Here is a 7,392-nt window from a genome sequence, read left to right as displayed (position 1 = left end):
AATGTTTCACCGTAGTTACAGATATCAATCCACTTCCCAACGGAGAATTAATAGATACAACTTCTAACAAAGACTAAACAGGCAAGGCATGCAATAATGCAAATCGTTCTGAAATGAATGTATGCGATGCACCTGTATCTATCAAGATATAAGCAGGATAACCATAAAGAGAGCAGTTACCTGCTATAACATCATCTGGTGCATCTTGTGCTTGCTCCTCTGTCAATGCAAACACTTGAGCCTGTTGCCTCGGGGGTTGAGTCACCGTCTGACTACCTCGGCCTCTGGGTGGAGTCTGTACTAGTGGAGGCTGAAAAGAGTGAACTGATGATGCCTGCCGCTCAAACTGAGGTACGGAACCAGATGCTCTTCCACTCTGGCCTTGCTGTACACTCCTCTGGGGACAGACTTTGGCAAAATGCCCCGGTTGCCTACAAATGTTGCATCGGCCTGTAACTCATTGGCACTGTTCAGTCGCATGCCTACCTCCACAAGAATTACAGTAGACACCTGAAGTCCTTGAACTTTGATCAAACCCAGTCTGTCTTGATCCGCTGGAGCTCGACGAACTACTCCCAGGTCGCTTAAACTGTTTCCCCTTCGCCTTCAGCTGTTCTTTGCGTCCACTACTACTACCACCGCTTTCGAATCGAGGAGGAGGAACTTGGGATGGAGGTGGTGGCGGTCTCGGACTCGGTGCAACATACGGAGCACTCCGTTGCCTAAGCAATCCTGCTTCAGCTCCTTTGGCACGATTCAATGCATCCGAGAAATTATCGGGTCTCCAAGTATTGACCAACGTAAAGATATCTGGATTCAGGCCATTTATAAACTGATCTGCCATGGCCTCATCATTTCCTGAAACATGGGGTGCAAAACGAAGCAGAGAGGAAAATTTGGCAACGTACTCCTCAATGTTTAATTGCCCTTGCCTCAGATTGGCAAATTCAGCACCTTTGTCTTTACGGTAGGAGATGGGAAAGAACCTTAAATAGAACTCCGTCTTGAATCCCTTCCAAGTAATCTCGGTACCCCGCTGCTCTAAAGCTCTCCTAATGTTCAACCACCAAGTCTTGGCTATATCTTGCAATTGATGGCCAATTAGCTTTATTCTCTTCTCGTCACTGTACTCCAAAGAGTCGAATAGCATTTCAATGTCCTCAAGCCAACTTTCGCACTCGATGGCATTCTCGGTACCTTTTAAGGTGGGAGGTCGAAAGGATTGGAATCGCTTCAGCAACGTCTCCATAGGGGTTGCTGTAACATCCATAGGATCTCCGGATGTGCTCCCCTGTTCTGGCGCTGCTGGTCGTAAAGGTACGGCTGCTCTTCTAGGAGGCATATCTAATGAACCAACGGATTAGTAAACAAGATATACTACTGTCTCAGCCATCCTCTAGTCAGTTACCTCTGATCTAGAATCAGTTTTGATTCAGTTTATCACATGCTGAAAGAAATCAAACACAAACAACATGTAATAGGAAAGCAATAATCATGCTAGCACGTCATCAAGCAAGGAAGAAGACTCGATCTACCCCGCTCATTCTATCCTATCTCAGTCTAAAGGAACTCTCGGCTCTGATACCACCTGTTGTGGGGACCCGGGCTCTAATTCTTTTTCTTGGGATTAAATGGATTGTTATTAAAAACGTGGGTCAAATTTTTGCTTTTTACAATAAATCAAATGTAACTAAACAAACATAATTCTTAGTTTAACTTACAATATAAACATGAAGTACAAGTCTTGTTCTTACAACTAGTGTTCAATACCATCTATAAACAAACGGTAGTACAAGTCTAACAAAAGAACCACTAGTCCTCTGCTGCGCCCGAGATCACCACGCTATCACGATCATCTCTGTCTCGACCCAGATCCTGCCCCACCTGTTGTTATGCACACATACAGACATAACAACAGCCGGAAAACCGGTGAGAACAAATCCCAGTATAAACATGTAACATGCTTATAAACAATCAAACATGAAACATGCTGATATGAATGTCATTCATATAAAATCATACAATGTGAATCTAATCATGTCTAGACTCGACTCGACTAGAACTCTAGGGATCCCGTTGTGAATAAGACGTCACTGGCTGTCACCTACCCTACCAATCGAGGTGCTGTACGTCTTATTCCTAGACTTCGGCCTGATCTGTATCCGCGTCTACAATAGGGGCGGTGATCTTCCCCTAAGCTGAGATATCGCCGAACATCTAGTAGTCTGCCTGATCTCCAGACTGCCCTATCTTAATGCATGAATACAAAATCTGTAAACAAGCATAATGCAATGCTACACAATCTGTAAACAAAGCATAGCAAGATCTGCATACAAATTCTATAAACAAATCTATAACAATCATAATCATATCAAGGTATGAACAATAAAACAAGTATGTGATTTTGGTTGGGAAACTCAAATGTGATCTCATTTGAGTCGTGATTCCCCAAACAAAACATGTACTATACCTTTCGTCGTAGAATCGCTGTCACGGTCACCAATACGAATCTGAAATGGAAATGTGAATACGCACTCTATCAATTTCTAATCTAAATCAACACATAACCAAGTCACTACGTGATCTTGATACAATTTGACGGCATAACGACGTAATTCTCGATACCGGTCAATCCAAATCTTAACAGATATCAACATTATCTCATCCTCAATCATTCTAATTCATAACCCAATACAATATCCATCCAAAACACAATAAATCCTATCCCAACAATTCATAAATCATACTGAAATTCATAGGAAATGCATATGATATCATTTCTTTGATCCGTTTACAAATATATCATGCTCAATACGTCAAGAACACAATATAACTAGCATACTCTCATTTCCTTAACATCTGAATTTCGAAACTTACTGGAATCAAATAAAACTTACATCACTTTGTAGATAATGAAGAGAGAAGCTCAAAACCGAAGTCGGATTTGAATTTGGATGAGTAAATCTTCTAAAATCACAATTACAAGTGAAAGGAAACTTGAAAGCCTTTCTTCCTCAGCAATTCTCGATTCTTGCTACTGAAAATGAGAAGGAATCGTGGCAAATTTGTATATATACCTTGCATGTTTTCGTACACATGGCAATCCATTTGGACTACACGTCTCACGCATATGCGCGGCATTACTCGCGCATATGCACCGAACCTACTGTCTCGGCAGATTTAGCACTCGCGCATATGCGCCACTAAACTCGCGCATATGCGCCAATGGTTCTGGACGCTCCGCGCATATGCGCCACTACTCTCGCGCATATGCGCCAAGGCTGATGTACATGTCGCGCATATGCGCCACTCTTTCCGCGCGTATGCGCCAATGCTACTGGAATTCTCATGCATATGCACGCATTCCTTCGCGCATATGCGCCATAGCTTCGGCCTTACTTATTCTTTTGACTATCTTTCACATCTTTATTATACATTTCCCTTTCTTTTCTAGTCCAATGAAATACATCTACAATCATCTTAATTATCAACGTATCCATCTGATTATGATAACTAAATCTTCGAGCCTTACATAGGAGATATTGGCAGACTTGCCAAAACTAGACGTTTCGGTGTATCGACGCATAGGAGCAGATTTGCTATATGTGTAGACCCTCGATACAGAGTTGACCGAAGTCTAGGAATAAGACGTACCGTTGCCCCGAGTGGTTGGGTAGGTAACAGACCCTCTTATTCACACCGGGATCCCTAGATTAGAAATGAGTCGAGTCAAGATTTAAATGTTGAATACAGATTTGTATTCTTCTGCATGTTTAGATTTTATTCATGTTACTTGATATATTCTATGCTTTTGTACATGATTATGACATTGCATGCATCCATGTTTTATACTGGGATATGTTTCTCACCGGAGTTATCCGGCTGTTGTCGTGTCTGTATGTGTGCATGGCAACATGTGGGGCAGGATCTGGGTCTCGAGCTAGATGAGAGATTGACGATAGCGTGGAGATCATGGGCGTTGCAGATTTCTAGTGTTTTCCTTTTGACTTGTACTACTTATGTTGTAGTTGGGATTTGAACACTAGCGTATGATTTTACCAAACAGACATGTATGTATATTATGTTGTTTATTTAATATCAAGACATGATATGCTTTAGTTATACATTTAAATTAATGTTAAAAGCAAAATTTTGACCCACATTTTCGAACAAAGATCCAATTAAATCCCAAAAGAATTGAGTTAGAGCCCGGGTCCCCACAATTTTGGGGTTGTGATAGGACTCGTTTTTACGTGTTTTTAGTGTTGGTTTTGAGTCGCATTCATGCATCATATTAGTTTGTTTAGTTTAATTTAGCATTCATTTAGCATTCATTTAGCATTATTTAGCATTTGGCTGATCTCGTGTATTTTGTGGTGGTTTTGTAGGAAGTGGACCAAAAAGTGGGATTTTATTTGCATAGCATCGAAGAGGTCTCGCTAGGGCGGTCAAAAGTGACCGCCCCAGCGAGCATATTGGCCCAGCCGAGGAGTTTCTGCGCGAGTCCTTCGCTAGGGCGGTCAAAAATGACCGCCCCAGCGAATCCATCGATGTGAACGAGAATATTTTGCGCGAAGCTCTCGCTAGGGCGGTCACCAGCAAGACCAAAGACACGGCCAGGAATTTTAATTCGAGAATCACTCGCCCCAGCGGACAATCCTGACCGCCCTAGTGAGCGACGCAATCCGGGAAGATTTGTTTCCAAGTTTTGTGGACTCTATCTTAGACCATAACCTAATACACGAGAGAGGCGCCGATTTGGAGACTATTCTAATATTTTCCTTCACTTTTCTTGGGAGGAAGGCTAGGAGCAAGAGAGACTTTCGAAGAACTCGAGAATTCCAAGCGTCGCAGCCGTCATCCATCGTCAACCTTAGTATTTTAATTATTCAGTTTTTATTTCTTGCATAGATTGTTGATTTTTATTATGAATTTTGTTGGCTAAACTCTATATTTGTTGGGATTTGAGGGGATCCTACCCCGTACTCGTTGTTTAACATTATTTATCGACGTTTTTATGAGTGATTTGTTTATGCTTTTGTGCTTTCTCATTTCAATTGAAGTCTAGCTAACTTCCTTTGATTATTTCATGTTGTTAATGATTTCGATAGAATAATTGACAATAGGATCGAATAGCATAGACCACGGATTTACAATTTCAGTAGATATACGGAATTGGGTACGTGTCGATAGTGATAATTCACCCGGATGAAAGCTAGCGGATTCCATAGAACGTAATGCAATCGTGAACTGTTAAATAATTGAGGATACTTGATTACTGCATGTTTATGATTAGTATTAATATAGCTCGACAGAGTATATTAATTAGTCTAGGGAATTCCGTCGAATGCACGAGTAAAAGTCGAGTATAATTATTTGAACACGAGCGGTAGGTGAACTGATAATTCCCAACAAATTCGCTTCTCATTTGATTTACATCCAATTTAATCATTGATTTCTTGATTATTTGTTCTTGCATTTTAATTATTTTAGTTATTAAATTCACTTTAGTTTAATCACCAACTCAATCTATCGTTGCTAAAGAAATTGAAGTGAAAATAAGAATAGTGTAACGCAGTCCTTGTGGATCGATACTCGTATTCACTTACGTTTATTATAACTTGACTATCGTGCACTTGCGATATTTTAAATCGAGCTTTCATTTATAAAACAAATTTTGGAACTATTCACTGTGCAAGTTTTGCTCGATCATGTTTTTGGCGCCGTTGCTGGGGACTGTTGATTCACAATTTTTCTATTTTTCATTTAAATTCTTTAGTATTATTTATTTTATTGTTAGTTGATACTCCTATTCTGTTGCAGATTTTTCTTGTGGTGCATGCGAAGATCACTCGAAGTTAAGCTTGAGCCTTTTGACCCTGAGATCGAACGCACTGCTAGACGCCGAAGACAACAGCAAAGACTCAAGGAACAAATGGATAGGCACGAACAAGAGCAGGAGGCGGACCGCCAAAATGAGAGACGGATTGAGATGCCACGCCGTATACCGATGATGGATTATGCACAACCGTCTCTTGATGGAGCACGTCCAAGCATCGTGAGACCAGTCATCCGAGCTAACCAGTTTGAGATCAAGCCAGCTATCATTCAAATGATTCAAAACACTGTTCAATTTGGGGGAAGTGCACTTGACGACCCTAATTCTCATATAGCTGATTTTCTTGAAATTTGCGATACTTTTAAGTTTAATGCTGTGTCTGATGATGCTGTTCGTTTGCGTTTATTTCCATTTTCACTAAGAGATAAAGCTAAGGCGTGGTTAAACTGTTTGCCTGTAGGGTCTATCACTACATGGGAGGATATGGCGAAGGCATTCCTGATCAAGTACTTTCCTCCGTCGAAGACTATGAAGCTGAGAGCCGACATTACTACTTTTGCTCAATATGAGCTTGAGTCACTTTACGAGGCGTGGGAGCGATACAAGGATTTATTGAGGAGATGTCCACACCATGAGCTACCTCTTGGGTTAGTTGTTCAAACTTTTTACTACGGTCTGCTTACTCCTAACCGTACCATGATAGATGCTGCTGCCTGTGGTAACTTGCTGAGAAAAACGGCTGAGGAAGGATATGAATTATTGGAGGAGATGGCTGCTAGTAGCTATCATCCTCATTCCGATAGGCAGAAACAAGGTGCTGGAGTTAATCAAGTTACTGATTTGTCTGCGGTGTCAGCACAGTTAGAGGCTTTGAACAGAAAGATTGATGGGATGAGTGCGAGTGGATCGGCTATGCGTCTGCAAGAGATTTTCTGTGATAAGTGTGGAGGTGAGCATGACGTGCAGGATTGCCAAGATGGCAATCCATTCTATGTGCCTGAGGGAGCAAAACACGTGGGATTCCAGAACCGTCCTAGAAATGACCCTTATTCAAACTCTTATAATCCGGGATGGAGGAATCACCCAAACTTTTCGTGGGGAGGTCAAAACAACCAAAACCGCCAACAAAGAGGTCCACCACATGGGATGCACCAAGGATTCAAGCCAGAACCGCCTAGGGAGGAGAAGTCAAATTTAGAGCAAATGATGACTAAATATATTTCAGCAACCGAGACGAGATTTCAGAATCAGGATGCATCCATAAAGGGGTTAGAGAATCAAATTGGGCAGTTGGCTAAGTTAATTGCTAATAGGGAGCAAGGAACTTTGCCAAGCAACACGGAGACTAACCCGAGAGAGCAAGTGAAAGCTGTGGAATTGCGTAGTGGAAGAGCACTCGAGTCTAATGAGGAAAGGACCAAGCATGGTGAGGATGAGGTGGAACATCAAGGAGGTAAGTCTTCTAACTCTACATTTACACCTACTGCACCGAATAAAATTGTTATCCCTCCACCTTTCCCCGCAGCAATGAAGAAAGCTAAGTTAGATGCACA

General features: G+C 41.6%; 1 non-coding gene across 1 annotated transcript; it reads right to left on the bottom strand.

Moving 5' to 3' along the window:
- Nucleotides 1-6,370: 6,370 nt before the first annotated feature.
- Nucleotides 6,371-6,477, bottom strand: LOC140820503 (small nucleolar RNA R71). Its single transcript, XR_012115501.1, has one exon. It is a non-coding gene; the product is annotated as a small nucleolar RNA R71 (small nucleolar RNA).
- Nucleotides 6,478-7,392: the final 915 nt, after the last annotated feature.

This window comes from Primulina eburnea, unplaced genomic scaffold (assembly GCF_022965805.1).
Source record: "Primulina eburnea isolate SZY01 unplaced genomic scaffold, ASM2296580v1 ctg1082_ERROPOS296376+, whole genome shotgun sequence".
Lineage (NCBI taxonomy): Eukaryota > Viridiplantae > Streptophyta > Magnoliopsida > Lamiales > Gesneriaceae > Primulina > Primulina eburnea.
This window is presented reverse-complemented; position numbering and strand designations above follow the sequence as displayed.